General features: G+C 49.3%; 4 non-coding genes and 1 pseudogene across 4 annotated transcripts; 4 read left to right on the forward strand and 1 right to left on the reverse strand.

The window, feature by feature from the left end:
* Positions 1-243: 243 nt before the first annotated feature.
* On the forward strand, positions 244-315 carry trnaa-cgc (transfer RNA alanine (anticodon CGC)). The gene has a single exon. It is a non-coding gene; the product is annotated as a tRNA-Ala (tRNA).
* Positions 316-855: 540 nt separating this feature from the next.
* On the forward strand, positions 856-927 carry trnat-ugu (transfer RNA threonine (anticodon UGU)). Its single transcript has one exon. It is a non-coding gene; the product is annotated as a tRNA-Thr (tRNA).
* Positions 928-2,296: 1,369 nt separating this feature from the next.
* trnaa-cgc (transfer RNA alanine (anticodon CGC)) lies at positions 2,297-2,368 on the forward strand. Its single transcript has one exon. It is a non-coding gene; the product is annotated as a tRNA-Ala (tRNA).
* A 540-nt stretch (positions 2,369-2,908) lies between these two features.
* Positions 2,909-2,980, forward strand: trnat-ugu (transfer RNA threonine (anticodon UGU)). Its single transcript has one exon. It is a non-coding gene; the product is annotated as a tRNA-Thr (tRNA).
* Positions 2,981-4,053: 1,073 nt separating this feature from the next.
* On the reverse strand, positions 4,054-8,790 carry LOC139399191 (piggyBac transposable element-derived protein 4-like; annotated as a pseudogene).
* Between the last annotated feature and the right edge of the window lie 6,743 nt (positions 8,791-15,533).

The raw sequence follows: 15,533 nt of genomic DNA on the forward strand, positions 1-15,533 counted from the left end.
TATGGCCTATTTATTGCCTTACCTCCATTTGCACGCACTGTATATAGACTTTCTTCTATTGTGTTATTGACTGTACGCTTGTTTATTCCATCTGTAACTCTGTGTTGTTGTTTGTGTTGCGCTGCTTTGCTTTATCTTGGCCAGGTCGCAGTTGAATATGAAAACTTGTTCTCAACTAGCTTACCTGGTTAATTATAGGTGAAATTAAAATAAAAAAAAAAACATTTTTTTATTTCCCAGGAAGGGGATGTAGCTCAGTGGTAGAGCGCATGCTTCGCATGTATGAGGTCCTGGGTTCAATCCCCAGCTTCTCCATTAAAATTTTTGCAATGGCCCATCTCCTACTTTCCAGAATGTTGAAATTCTCAGCAGGAAACAGAGATGTGCTAAATAATTTGCTCTTGTAATCTGAAGAACATGTGTTCAATCCCTGTTCGTACATTTATGGAACAGAAGTGGCATGGTTGCCAACTTCAATTGCATCATTTTCAAAAACTGAAGTTCATGGGTTAGATGACTGTCCATACTTGCTTGTATTTAGAATTGCTGCTATCATTTCATTGTAGCTTCAATGGAGTGGTGTATATAAAAAGTACATTGTATTAATATTGCATTTTATCTGCAAATAAAATGGGATCGAAGCTCAGAGGGGGTGCATGCTATTTTAGTATGAGGTCCTTGGTTCAATCCCAAGGTTCTCCACTGAGTATTTGTGTGCCAAATTCACATTACACAACTCCTACTTTTCAGAATGTTAAAATTCTCACAGGAAACAGAGATGTTATTTGTGTGCCAAATTCACATTACACAACTACTACTTTCCAGAATGTTGATAAATATCTTGCAGCATAGAGTGGCATGGTGGCCAAGCGGTAAGGTGTCGGTCTTGTAAACCGAAGATCATGGGTTCAAATCCCATCTGTGCCTTACTGAAAGATAGCTGGTACCATGGGAAGGTTCTTTCACTGGAGGACTTTGAAGAAAAAAAAGTTTTCTCAAAATGGCAACCCTGCTATTATATATGGATGTACCTCTACGGTAGAGCTAATACTTGAAATGCATGCGCTCTGAAGTTAATCCCCAAATTCTCTGATGAGTATATTTAGTTGTGAAATTAGCTTTTGCACAACTCTACTTTCCACAATGTTGACATTTTAAGAAGGAAATAGATGTGCTAAGTCATCTGTTTTTGTAAACTGAAGCACATGGGTTCAATCCTGGGTTCAAGCCTTGTTCGACGTTTATGGAAGCTTTGTATTGAATTGTAGCGAGGGCCAGCCGACTAGAGCATACAGGCCACTACGACCTGTATGCTCTAGTCGGCTGGCCCTCGCTACATATTCGTCGCCAGACCCACTGGTTCCAGGTCATCTTTTTAGTCTATGCTAGGTAAAGCTCCGCCTTATCTCAGCTCACTGGTCACGATAACAACACCCACCCGTAGCACGCGCTCCAGCAGGTATATCTCACTGGTCATCCCCAAAGCCAACACCTCCTTTGGCCGCCTTTCCTTCCAGTTCTCTGCTGACAATGACTGGAACGAATTGCAAAAATCGCTGAAGCTGGAGACATATTTCCCTCACTAACTTTCAGTGTTGCCAACTTAGCGACTTAGTCGCTGTATTTAGCAAGTATTCAAACCCCTCTGAATACTTGCAGACATTTTCATTTTACTCACCTTTTGTCTCTTCCACAATGTTATTCCTCACTCCTACAGTGTCCATCACAATTACATGCACATTGACAATTATGCAAATTAGGTGATGACATCATTTAGCAACTTCTAGCGACTTTTAGGACAGCCAATAGCTACTTTCCTTACTGAGGTGTTGGCAACACTGCTAACTTTAAACATCGGCTATCTGAGCAGCTAACTGATCGCTGCAGCTGTACAAAGCCCATCTGTAAATAGCCCACCCAATCTACCTACCTCATCCCCATATTGTTTTAATATACTTTCTGCTCTTTGCACACCAGTATTTCTACTTGCACATCATCATCTGCTCATCTATCACTCCAGTGTTAATTTGCTAAATTGTAAATACTTCGCTACTATGGCCTATTTATTGCCTTACCTCCATTTGCACGCACTGTATATAGACTTTCTTCTATTGTGTTATTGACTGTACGCTTGTTTATTCCATCTGTAACTCTGTGTTGTTGTTTGTGTTGCGCTGCTTTGCTTTATCTTGGCCAGGTCGCAGTTGAATATGAAAACTTGTTCTCAACTAGCTTACCTGGTTAATTATAGGTGAAATTAAAATAAAAAAAAAAACATTTTTTTATTTCCCAGGAAGGGGATGTAGCTCAGTGGTAGAGCGCATGCTTCGCATGTATGAGGTCCTGGGTTCAATCCCCAGCTTCTCCATTAAAATTTTTGCAATGGCCCATCTCCTACTTTCCAGAATGTTGAAATTCTCAGCAGGAAACAGAGATGTGCTAAATAATTTGCTCTTGTAATCTGAAGAACATGTGTTCAATCCCTGTTCGTACATTTATGGAACAGAAGTGGCATGGTTGCCAACTTCAATTGCATCATTTTCAAAAACTGAAGTTCATGGGTTAGATGACTGTCCATACTTGCTTGTATTTAGAATTGCTGCTATCATTTCATTGTAGCTTCAATGGAGTGGTGTATATAAAAAGTACATTGTATTAATATTGCATTTTATCTGCAAATAAAATGGGATCGAAGCTCAGAGGGGGTGCATGCTATTTTAGTATGAGGTCCTTGGTTCAATCCCAAGGTTCTCCACTGAGTATTTGTGTGCCAAATTCACATTACACAACTCCTACTTTTCAGAATGTTAAAATTCTCACAGGAAACAGAGATGTTATTTGTGTGCCAAATTCACATTACACAACTACTACTTTCCAGAATGTTGATAAATATCTTGCAGCATAGAGTGGCATGGTGGCCAAGCGGTAAGGTGTCGGTCTTGTAAACCGAAGATCATGGGTTCAAATCCCATCTGTGCCTTACTGAAAGATAGCTGGTACCATGGGAAGGTTCTTTCACTGGAGGACTTTGAAGAAAAAAAAGTTTTCTCAAAATGGCAACCCTGCTATTATATATGGATGTACCTCTACGGTAGAGCTAATACTTGAAATGCATGCGCTCTGAAGTTAATCCCCAAATTCTCTGATGAGTATATTTAGTTGTGAAATTAGCTTTTGCACAACTCTACTTTCCACAATGTTGACATTTTAAGAAGGAAATAGATGTGCTAAGTCATCTGTTTTTGTAAACTGAAGCACATGGGTTCAATCCTGGGTTCAAGCCTTGTTCGACGTTTATGGAAGCTTTGTATTGAATTGTAGCGAGGGCCAGCCGACTAGAGCATACAGGCCACTACGACCTGTATGCTCTAGTCGGCTGGCCCTCGCTACATATTCGTCGCCAGACCCACTGGTTCCAGGTCATCTTTTTAGTCTATGCTAGGTAAAGCTCCGCCTTATCTCAGCTCACTGGTCACGATAACAACACCCACCCGTAGCACGCGCTCCAGCAGGTATATCTCACTGGTCATCCCCAAAGCCAACACCTCCTTTGGCCGCCTTTCCTTCCAGTTCTCTGCTGACAATGACTGGAACGAATTGCAAAAATCGCTGAAGCTGGAGACATATTTCCCTCACTAACTTTCAGTGTTGCCAACTTAGCGACTTAGTCGCTGTATTTAGCAAGTATTCAAACCCCTCTGAATACTTGCAGACATTTTCATTTTACTCACCTTTTGTCTCTTCCACAATGTTATTCCTCACTCCTACAGTGTCCATCACAATTACATGCACATTGACAATTATGCAAATTAGGTGATGACATCATTTAGCAACTTCTAGCGACTTTTAGGACAGCCAATAGCTACTTTCCTTACTGAGGTGTTGGCAACACTGCTAACTTTAAACATCGGCTATCTGAGCAGCTAACTGATCGCTGCAGCTGTACAAAGCCCATCTGTAAATAGCCCACCCAATCTACCTACCTCATCCCCATATTGTTTTAACCCTCCCGTTGTCCTCCTATTATGCCTAGCACACAGTGTCCCCCCCGGGTCACCCTGTCCCGTCTTGGCTAAAGGCCCAGTGGGCACAAGTTTGACAGTATGCGTGTGAACAGCCTTTGCAGATGTATTTCTTACACCTGCAGCACGCGGTGTAGGTCTTGGCGTCCTTCTTGGGTGGGCAGAGCTGACACCTCTTCCTCTTACTCGCCACCGGCGGGGCGGCTGGGGCGGCGGCGGCCGGGGCAGCGGCTTGCTCCCGGGCTGGCGGACGAGCCTCGGCGGTGGCACTCTGTAGGACTTTGACAAGTGCGGACGCGGCTTGGGTGCGGGGGAGCCGCTGCCTTCTTTGTATCAAGGGCTTCACGAGTGCCTTTCCGAGCTGCTCCAGGAACACCCTCCTCTTGTTCCTCTTCCCAGGCATCCAGTCGGGCTTGATCTCTCGCCATATGACAAAGGCGTTGTAGGAGGACACGTCGAGGATGTTGTGGAAGATGACCAGGGGCCAGCGGGCGGTCATCCGTCTGCAGCTGTAGGTCCCGACCACCTTGTCTAGGTTGTCCACGCCGCCCTTGTTGCAGTTGTAGTCTAGGATGACGGCCGGCTTCCGGTCGCGGCGATCGCTAACGTCGGGCTCCGCGTGCAGCGTGCTCAGAAGTAGCACGTTCTTATTTCTCTTTGCCAGGTAGGACACTAGAGTGGCGGTGGGCGTGAAGGCGAACCTGGAGGACAGGACCTGTCTGCCCTTTGACTGGAGCAGCGCGGGCGGGAGCTCGGCCTTGTTCTTTCTCACCGTGCCCACCATGGTGAGGTTCCTCTCGAGGAGCCGCTGGCCCAGTTCGTAGGAGGTGAAGAAATTGTCACACGTGACGTTGTGACCGCCCGGCAGTCCCTCGGTCAGATCGAGGACGACGCGGGCGCCCTGGTTCTTCTCGGGGCCTCCGCCGGCCGCCTTGCCGGTGTAGACTTGCATCTTCCAAGCGTAGCTGGACTTGGCGTCGCAGGCCACCCACGACTTGATGCCGTATTTGGCCGGCTTGCTGGGAATGTACTGTCGGAAAGGACAGCGTCCTTTCGGTGGGGAGAAGGGAGGGGAGAGGAGATTAGCAGCGTCATCGTTAAAGCGGGGACACTGCGTTTATGTTACACAAATCAAATCAAATTTATTTATATAGCCCTTCGTACATCAGCTGATATCTCAAAAGTGCTGTACAGAAACCCAGCCTAAAACCCCAAACAGCAAGCGATGTAGGTGTAGAAGCACGGAGCCGCCGCCGCCGCCGCCGCCGCTTACTACTGCCCATTGCTACTACTGCGGATTGCTACTACTGCCCATTGCTACTACTGCCCACGCTACTAGTGCTACCTCTCTATGCTACACGCACATACACAGATACATAGACGGTACCTCTGAACGGGACCAGTTGTTCGTCCACCGTCAGGTCGGGCCCCGGGTTGTAGAGGGCCGGCAGCCGCTCCTCCCACAGGTCCCATACCTCTCTTATGGCCGCCAGTCTGTCGGTGGCGAGTCTGGCGGGTCTCGACTGGCGATCGTCGAATCGCAGCAGCCTCGAGTACTTGTGAAACACCTTGAGCGGCATGGTGGCGCGGAACACGGTCCTGCCGCTCTCGGCGTCCCACAGGCTGGCCGCGGCCTCGCCTCGGGACCTGTAGACGCCGGCTAGGATCAGCAGCCCTACGTAGGCGCGCAGGTCGGTGGAGTCCATGGGTCGCCAGCCGTCGCCGTATTTTCTCACCCCCTGCAGATTTGTCATGTCCACAATGATCCTTTCTATCGCCGGTGTGACAAACAGCCGGAAGGCGGACTCGATGTCGAGCGCTCGCGACGCGGCGTAGGCCGTGGGGCCCGGCGTCACGACGGAGCCGGGGCGGCGGATGGCGCGGGGCCGGTCCGGGCCGCGATAGGCCACGGAGGACCATTTGATTTTGCCGTTCTTTGACAGCAACGTCTCCCTTTGGGCTCGGGCGGCTGCCACCGTGAGGCCGAGTCGTCGTCGTCGTCGTCGTCCGCATCACGCTCGGGGTTGTATTCCTCACCGTCTTCATCTTCCGAAACGTCCTCCTCTTCGGATTCCATGTAGTCTTCCTCGTCTTCTTGGTCGACATTGGAGGATATCTGTTCCAGGACCTGAGCCGCGCTCAAACAAGGACTGCCAGGCGTCGTAGGCGGAGGGCTCGCGCTCGGCGGGGTCGTATTCCTCCTCATCATCGTCCTCATCATAGTCCTCATCTTCTTCTGCTTCTTCTTCTTCTTCCTTCTTCTTCTCCTTCTTCTTCCTGACAATATTAGTAGCCTCTGTACGGCCGGCTTACAGTCGTAGGCGGAGGGCTCACGCTCGTCTTCTTCTTCTTCTTCTTCTTCTTCTTCTTCTTCTTCTTCTTCTTCTTCTTCTTCCTTCTTCTTCTTCCTGACAATATTAGTAGCCTCTCTACGGCGGCCTTACAGTGGCCACGTGAATGGGACGAGGCACGCGAACGGACGAGGCGCGCGGTCGGCCCTGTCTGCTCCTTCGGACCCTTCGGCCCGTCCGGTACGCTTGGCAGGCCTCCCCGTGTGATTGCAACGAGGTCTTGCACTGAGTTCTTGTGGACAAGTGGTGCCAGGGTCACTCTGACCCGGCCCAGACACAGGGGAACAACTTGTAACACAGGGCCAGGGTTACTCTGACCCAGACCAGACAGTGGTAGGAGGGTTACAACATAAACCTTGCTAACGCTGCCGGGGTCACTCTGACCCACACAGACAGGGGGGGAATCAACTCGTAACGCTGGCCGGGGTCACTATGACCCGGCCCAGACAGGGGTAGGGTATTGTAACAACAACCATACCCAAAAGGCACAATTTCCACAACCAAAGGAAGGCAGTGTAGCAGGGGGGCGTTTTTAGAATCAATACCCAAACTCACAAGGGGCCCAAGGGCAGTACGGGGGGCAGTACGGGACTTCGCACACAGGGCCCTTGCCCGGAATGTGGCGGGTGTCAATTCTGGGGCAGGACCTTTGACTAGTGTCCACCAGATGGTAGTGTTGGGTCACTATGACCCAGCCCAGACAGTGGTAGGAGGGTTACGACATACACCTTGATAAGGCTGCCAGGGTCACTCTGACCCACACAGACACAGGGAATCAACTCGTAACTCTGCCCGGGGTCACTCTGACGTCACTATGATCCCGCCCACCTTGCTGTTTGACTAGTATCCACCAGGTGGTAGTGTTGGGTCACTATGACCCGGCCCAGACAGGGGTAGGAGAGTTACAACATACACCTTGCTAAGGCTGCCAGGGTCTCTCTGACCCACACAGACACGGGTGATCAACTCGTAACCCTGCCCGGGGTCACTCTGACCCACACAGACACGGGGGATCAACTCGTAACCCTGCCCGGGGTCACTCTGACCCGCCGAGACAACACGAGGGTTATTACATTTATTTCTTATACCACACTACCACCAGGTGGATACTAGTCAAACGTCCTGCCCCAGAATTCACACGCGACACATTCCGGGCAAGGGCCCTGTGTGCGAAGTGACAGGCTGTCCCCGATTATCAACTAACTATTTCCAAAAGTGTTCCAAAAGTATTGTAAACTATAGAAATAACATATAATGTTGGTTAGGACCACTGTGTCTGGTGAGCATGATAGTAATCCTAACCATCCTGTCACCCGGTGTGTTTCGGCATGTACCTTCCCGTCGCCCCCCCTACTGTTGGTTTCATGTCCTTCTTCATCCCATGTAGGTGATAGTGGCTGCACTTCGTCCCTGTCTATTGGTTTGTCTCTCATACACACTGTCCTAGTCTCTGGCTAAATATCTCTGTGTCTATAATATATGCACCTGACTTAGGCTACAATATGCCACTCTGTCTCAGTCTCACAGAGTGCATTCGGGAGTTGCTTGCTAGGGCTGACCGATTCACCATTTCTGTCAGGGGTATGTGCTACATTTCCATCCCCATGTAAACACTAAGTTGTACCTGAAATAGAGTTGGGAATGTGATGCATAGTGCTACCCCTCGTCTGTGTAAGTGCTGGGAGTGCAGAGTCTATCCTATGTGTGATATGAAACACTGTGAGGTATGCCTTGCATAGTAATGACTGAAAGACAGGTGTAGGGGTAGAGATGAATAGTAAATGTAACAACAGGACCTGAACTGTGAGAAGGGCTGTTGAGCTTTTTATTCATATTCTGTGTCATCAGTACATGCTGTACAGTGATTTTGTAATGATTTGAAATGAGCCTCAGGTCTTCGTAGCTGGCAGTGGAGTCCATGTCTTGAGGGCTGGCTGTTCCATCAATGGCTGTGGTCACTGGCCACATAAGGCTATGGGGACCATGTCCAGGTTGGATCAGTGTCTTTCCACTTGTGAGTGTGTGTAGAGTGAATAGGATGGTGATGTTCTCTTTTTACCCTTATCGTATCTATACTTTGCTTACTCTTCTCCTCTCCTCGCTGACTTGACGGGGGATTGTGATGCGTGATGGAGCAGCTGCCCTGGTTCAATGTGAACACGTCTCACGGGATAGTCGCACAAACTTTTCACTCTCGGGGAGACGTAGCACGCCATGATGGCTAATAGGGCGTCGAGATGGTGGTAGTGCGTTAACGGCACATACAAGGGTCTGGTGAAGAGACTGTCCGTTGGGCCTATAGTCACATCGCCACCTTCGGCGCTGCCGGCTCTCACGTTCACACGGTCCAGCTTTTCCTTCTCGTAATCTGTCAGGGTCCTGTCCTTCAAGAGGAGGCAGTCGTACCAGGCTGCCATATCCTTAGTAAAGTCTGTGGTTACCTGAGGTGGATGAAGGAGTTACGAGGGTAGGATAGGATAGGATAGGATAGGGGCTAAGCTTAGGTTGTCCTAAGAGTTTGATTAGAGAGCGAAGATAGTTGTAGTTGCTGTCAGAGAGCTATTCAAAGGTTTGCAATGTCTCTGTTGAAACCTCTATAACCAACGTCGTGTTCTTTCCGTGTGTATGGCTAATGGACTGATATTACCCCCTGAGTGTGTGAGGACTGGAGGCTCTAAGTATATCTCAGCAAATTGCCTGTGTGTGGTGGGATGCTGCATATACCCCTTCTTCAAGAATGGATTTCTTGACACCCTCTACCACTGTCCTAGCTGCAATGTTGCTCTGGTTGTAATAAAGAAGTGACGATGACCGCTAATATGAACGGGACAGTGTATGGGTTCTCATCGCCATACACACCTAACACTTGGCATGTGCCTATTTACAATATATGACTTTTTGTGAACATGTGTCAATAAAAACTCACCACTCTCAGTACATTGTTCCCTTGTCATTTATTCACATACATAGCACAGCTTATGAGGGGTATGGTCAAGTGAAACAGGATAGTGGGCCACTGGGTTGGACAAAAGTTCCCTTGCTGTCGCCAATGTATCATTTGTTTCCGTGATCTAATAAGGAACTAAATAGAAAATAGGCCACGTGTTATATAACAATTGTTTAGAATGGCACGTAGGGTCTATTCTTGAGGGACTGCATGCAAGGTTGGTGTCATGTCTTCCCAAGGCCCCAGTACAAAGCATCTGCTTCTCTCTATTGTTGATGTAGCTCCTGACAAAATGGAATGTAAGCACAAAGTACACTTAGTGTTCCTTGTAAAATATAATAATTGCCGGGAGGGTTAAGCAAAGGTCTTCCAATGATCTCAGGTGAGCACAGAGGGGCTGGTGACTGCCTGTGTGGTCGAACTGCGGTACAACTCCACGTTCCCCTTTGCCCCTCAGCTGTATGGGCTGAGACTTTGTGGGGGAGGGCTAGAGGTCCTTAAATGAAACTTGACTGTGAATTGTAAGAGTTGATGCTTCTGCTGAAGTAGTCACGAGCTGTGGAGGGGATGGCCCCGGTCTCGGGGATGTCTCGTGGAGCATCAACCGTGGTGGCTACTTCGTGCTTCGCCTTAAGCACGGTTGACGTCAGCACCATGGTCACCACGTACATGATGTAGATTATGATGTTGAACACTGCGATAGCGCACTCCATGTTATGCAACCTTTGTGCGTCGCTTATCATAGGTTGGTAAAGCAGCTCCATGCAGCCCGCGATCACAGCCATGAAGAGCTCAATGTTCATCATGATGAGGCACGCAATCACGGTCCTGGTGCTCCTGACGGCCTCTGGACGCTTGTAGGGGCCTTCGGAGTCGTCCATTTTGCGCTTGCTCTTGGAGGCAAAGTAGCTGAGTACTATGCTCACCACCATGGCAAGACAGCCGAGCGTGATGAGGGCAATCCCCGAGTGGATGTACGCGTACTCGTAGTCAGGTCTGCCTTCGGAAGAGGAAGTGGTACTCGAGTCTGAGTCCTGCCTGCATGTGGTCCTTGAACCATGCTTGTTGTTGATGAAGTAGAGAATGTTGTTGGGGATGGTAAGAAACCCCACCGTGAGAGATGTGATGACAGCAATGGAGGCTCCCAGCTTGCCCCTGAAACGGGCCGCGCTCAGTATGGGGCCGTTTGGGACCCAAGACTTTCTGCTGTTAAACAGCTCCTTGCTCCCGGATATCAGAGACTCAACGCCTCCCATGATTGGTTTTTTGCGATTCATATCTCTAATCTCTAACAGGGGATCCCTTGATCCTTGATCCCGGTTCCCAGCTTCTGCTTTGTACTTCTTTACTTACTGACTGTTCAACTTGGCCGTGCCACTTTCTGTTTCTCACAAAGGGATACGGTTATCACAGCAGCAACCTACCGCTCATAGAACATTTAATACAATGAAGCTCCAGGACCCTGTGATCGAGTTCCGGGGCTCCGGTGGTGAGCTGTGTGCCAAGTCTACAGCCGACCATCGTTGGTACAAAGTTAAGGGTATCACCAGAACCCTAACTTCTATCATGTGCTGCAGGAAGCGCTCAGCCGGGCACAATATGATAAGCATGGATCTGTTCACCAGGGTTGTGAAGGAACTGAACGCCAACCCCGAGAGCTCGCTTGAGTGGCTGCCTGAGTACCTAAGAAACCTTAACGCGCCCGATTCCAAGGGGTCTGCGTTCAAGGAAGCGCTTCTGCAACTTTTCAGGTGTAGAGCCCTGACTCCAGACGCCTGCAGACGTCTGTGGGATAGGAGCCGTATGTCCACAGGCATAGGCGTTGCGGTAGACTCTCAGTGCAAGGGCGTGTTCAACGGAAAGAAGAGACTGTGCGACGTAGGCCCCGTATCCCGCCTCATTCTCACGCAGCTCGAGGCTCTGCGTCTTGCTCCCATTTGCACAGGCCTCAAGGTTGCCGGTGTGCCAACGCCCGATAGGTTCCGTAAACCCGGATCCTACACGTACCACAATGGCTGTACGCAGGGCTGCAAGTCCATCCACTGCACATGGGGCTTCTACACAGAGGTGGACCTAGTGGCCCACGACACCGTAACCGGAAACGTAACACTGCTGGAGCTTAAGACCCGGAACAAAGACATTCTTGACCAGGCCACCTTGTGGCGATACAACACGCAACTGTGGCTTACGTGGCTGATGTTCTCGCTCACGTACCCCAGCATGGCAGAGCGGTCTGCTGCGTATCTGGTGATAGTCAGGCCAGGCACCAACCAGGTTACCATACGGAGTTGTTTAAGGCCAACGATCTCTAAGACTATGCGCCGCAAGTTCCCGTGGCTGAACTGTTTCTGCTCCCAGGTGCTCAACTGTCTGGCTCCTACGTGTGTGAACATGAGAGTCGAGAGACTCGAGGCCAGCGGAGAGTCAAATGCAAGGGGAGAGTCCTCCCGATTAGAGCCTACCGATCTGTGTTACAGGAACATACTTTTCAACCAAGCCAAAGTGAACACCAGGAAGAGTGTACCGGTGACAATCAACCGAGAAGTCAATTCAGTCTCTCCTGTTTGGAATCAACCAGGGTGAAGAGTACTAAACGTGCATCTAGTGTCCTTGCTAGCACCGCAATAGAGCCCTTGCAAACCTTCCAAACAGGGCTCGCGTGCCGCTAGCGCTAGATCAGGTCGTTGTAGCAGGGCCCATTGGCCAACGAGGGCCGAGAGCTCCAACCTCGCAGCGTTCACCCGCTGAGGTGCACGACAAAGACTCCGACCAAGAGGGACCCAGGGCTACATATTGCCCGGTTACACTGTCCCTCTAGATAAACTTTAGACCAACGCAGTCCCGCTCCCGTTCCACGGAATAACACATTGACCGAAATGGGGTTGAAACACAAGGCCATTCACGCGATGCTCGCAAACCCTCACCTGGCTCCGTTTGAATTGATCGACAGACCGTGGCAAAAACAGGATTGGACTCTGATAGACCATCTCATGGTAATCCACAAAGTGAAGGACACTGACTATATCTGGGATGATCCTCAGACGTCCATAGTTAGCATGGCCAGAACCCTGGCGAGTTGTTACATCTCGGAAAGGGCAGGCAGTCAGTGTGTAGTCCTTGTAAAGGACGGAGCGAGAGCTCCTAAACCTGCTGTGAGGGAAATGAGACTAAAACATACCCCCGTACCTCACATTGACTTCTGTAAGCGTAATCTGTGTGCCATAGAATACACCATGATGAAGCTTTTGGCCGACATGGGTATGAAAAACAAGCTGTTTCTAGTGACCGGAGCCAAGGGAGACTCCTCTGAGGATCAGCTCCTAGAGGGAACCTCGGTCGATAACCTGGTGTCTTTCCACCAGAGGTACCTGGAGTACCAGGAGTGCCAGGACGACTGTCTATTCGCCAACACGCTCGAAGAGCTGAACCCTCCTGAGTGTGGACTGTCAGACCTAAATGCCAGTTATGCCGACGGCTCGATAGACAGGCCTGAGGGACACGAGGGCATCTTTATGGCAACCTTCGCGGACCCCATGACTATACAATTGTCTACACTGAGAGACGCCTGTCTAGCATGTACGAGCACAGAGGCCGACACACTGCTCGTGGAGTTGGCAAACGTTCTGAAAGGTAGCGTGACCGTGTGCACAGGAGACTCGGACCTGGTGGCCGTGCTGACGGCTTGTGGCCGCGAGGGCATTACTATGAGGCTAGACAATAAGAGCTACCGCGAGGAGCGAGACATGCACATGTCGACCTTCGGGGAGCTGCTGTTTGACATTCCTGACAAGCACCCACCCAAGCTTAGTTTTAAGGACTTGGCTTCAAGTGACGATAGGTTCCGAGTGCTCTGCGACATTGGCGCTGAGGACGAGTACCTGCTTCAGATGACTCGAAAGGAACACGACTCATTCGAGGTCATTCTGGACAAGCACGGTATCGTCAACTTTAAGAAAACAGTAGCTATGCACCTGTACAGAGTCGGGATAAGGGGATCTCTCTACCGCACCTTCCTGTCTAGGTTTTTCGAGTCGAACGCCCGGGACAGATTGGATCAGTTGGGGCTCACCGTAGACAAGGGCTGTGTCAGTACAAAGGCGGTGTGTTACATCTTCGAAACGATATGCCCCGCATCTGACCAGAGTCCGCTATCCGGCTCCGAATCGGCAACCCCACCATGTACCGGTAAGAAGAGGAAGATCTTGTGTCAGCAGGAGGACGAGGTCCCCGAGCCCTACCTAGACGACTGCGCGGAATATAGCGTGGCACAGAGCAAAGACCAGAAACGTGTCATGGGCGGCATCAAGCAGTTGAGTAATGCGTACAAGAACGGAATGGTACCGAGGGGCAGTTACGGTCGTTTCATGAGGATGAACCGAGCGGGCAGGCACTTTTACCTGCGTATCAAACCAAATGTAATCCGAGACGAGACGGAGCGAAGGGAAAAGCTCTTTTTCATGGCGCTGTGTGGCACCGATTATAACATAGTTCCGAGGGGACTGGGAATTAAGAGATTGATGACCGGAGTGGTGACCAACCACAAGGCCTTTTCCTCGTGGTGCCGAGAGATGAAGAGTCTACTCTGGAGAGTCGGGGGCGCTTCTTCTCAGGACTGCGACTATTACAAAATGGGTATGAAGCTGGCCGGGTTCACAAAGATCCCCGCGACGATTGGGGCTAAGTACTGGACCGAGGTGGATTGCCGATTAATGGCTAAGACAATGAAATACGTCTGCGAACTGTGGACCCTGAAGAAACCGAGACCTGGATCCGAGTACGGGTTCTCTGTGTGCGACGGTCTAGTCCGATTCGACTGCGAAGACTCACTCACAGTAGACGCGGCATTGTGAAATGTACCTTGTGGTGACAAATGGGATCTTGATGTGGGATCTTAATGTGAGGGATAAAGAAGGCAGAATGCACCAGTACTAAGGACAATGTGATCTGTAATACAAGTCTGTGTTGTGTACAATAAACTATATCACCTGGACTGTCTGTGAGAGTGTTTTTCTGTGCCATACTCTTGTGACATGTGTTCCACCAATATTCATTTCAACTCTATGAGTTATAGGATGAGTTATAGGGTTGTGATTTCATCCGTTCTTGGGACCTCACAAGGGTTCTTGTCCCATATCGTCAGTGCTCAACTAGGACTCTCTACCAATGTGTATCTATTGAACAAGTTATTGTACTTGGAATAAAATAACATAGTGTATGTGTGATTGTTTGTGATATATCCATCACGCTCATTGACTCCACTAGACAATAGGATAATCAACCAGAGACATGTGTAATGTACACCTTATTTTTTGTAAAGGTCAGGATATAGTGCCTATCATCCTATGGGCCTTTGTTAATGTACATATAAGTAAAGGACTCGTATGGTAATAAAGGGAAACATCGAAACAGTTATTTTCACCAGTGTTTATTGCCTTTATAATACACAGATAAACAACATGGGTTGGTACAGGAAGCACTGTACTACACATACACAAAGACATCTCCCATTCGCATCTTTATATTGTTGGGAATATCAAACACATGCATGTTAAAGGAAGACACTACCAAGGAGATGAACTTTCGGTTCGGTTCAGGGATGGTAGTGTCCCTGCACATCTCTTCCAGTTGCACAATCATAGCATAGCCATTGTTGCGGTTTAACTGGAACTCTGCACGTTCTTCTGGAAGCAGTTGGCTGTGAAACACCAGTAGGTCTAGAGCGGACATGATATCTGTGATCCTCCGGTTGTAGGAGGGTGTCATAGTCATGGACCATAGATGGTGGATCTTGTCACCGAGTGCAGCGCGTACCTTGTCCGTCAATTTCACGACGGGAGGATCTTTCCTGACTGACACAAAGACACAGGAGAGTAGTTTAGTTATAGAGAGCGTGATGATCCATTCCAGGCCTTGTTTCACTATATATGTGGTTGTACTCACCGAACTTTCCCCGTGGTTTGTTTTCTTTCAGGTCATCATATAAGTACAGATTCGTTTCACGTAACACCTTGAGGAATCTCGCCGCTAGTTCCTCGGTCTGGAGGCAGTGTTCGATGAGCTTATGCATCATCTTAACCTGATTACCCTTACTGTGAAAATACCTGAGTAGATTCACATCATCGGGGTCGTTTGTCAGGACCCCATCCACGATAGGTCTGATGTACCCATGCCTCTCGGCTACGTCGTCCTTGTAACTCTTCAACAACTGGCAAT

This window comes from Oncorhynchus clarkii, unplaced genomic scaffold, assembly GCF_045791955.1.
Source record: "Oncorhynchus clarkii lewisi isolate Uvic-CL-2024 unplaced genomic scaffold, UVic_Ocla_1.0 unplaced_contig_1102_pilon_pilon, whole genome shotgun sequence".
NCBI lineage: Eukaryota > Metazoa > Chordata > Actinopteri > Salmoniformes > Salmonidae > Oncorhynchus > Oncorhynchus clarkii.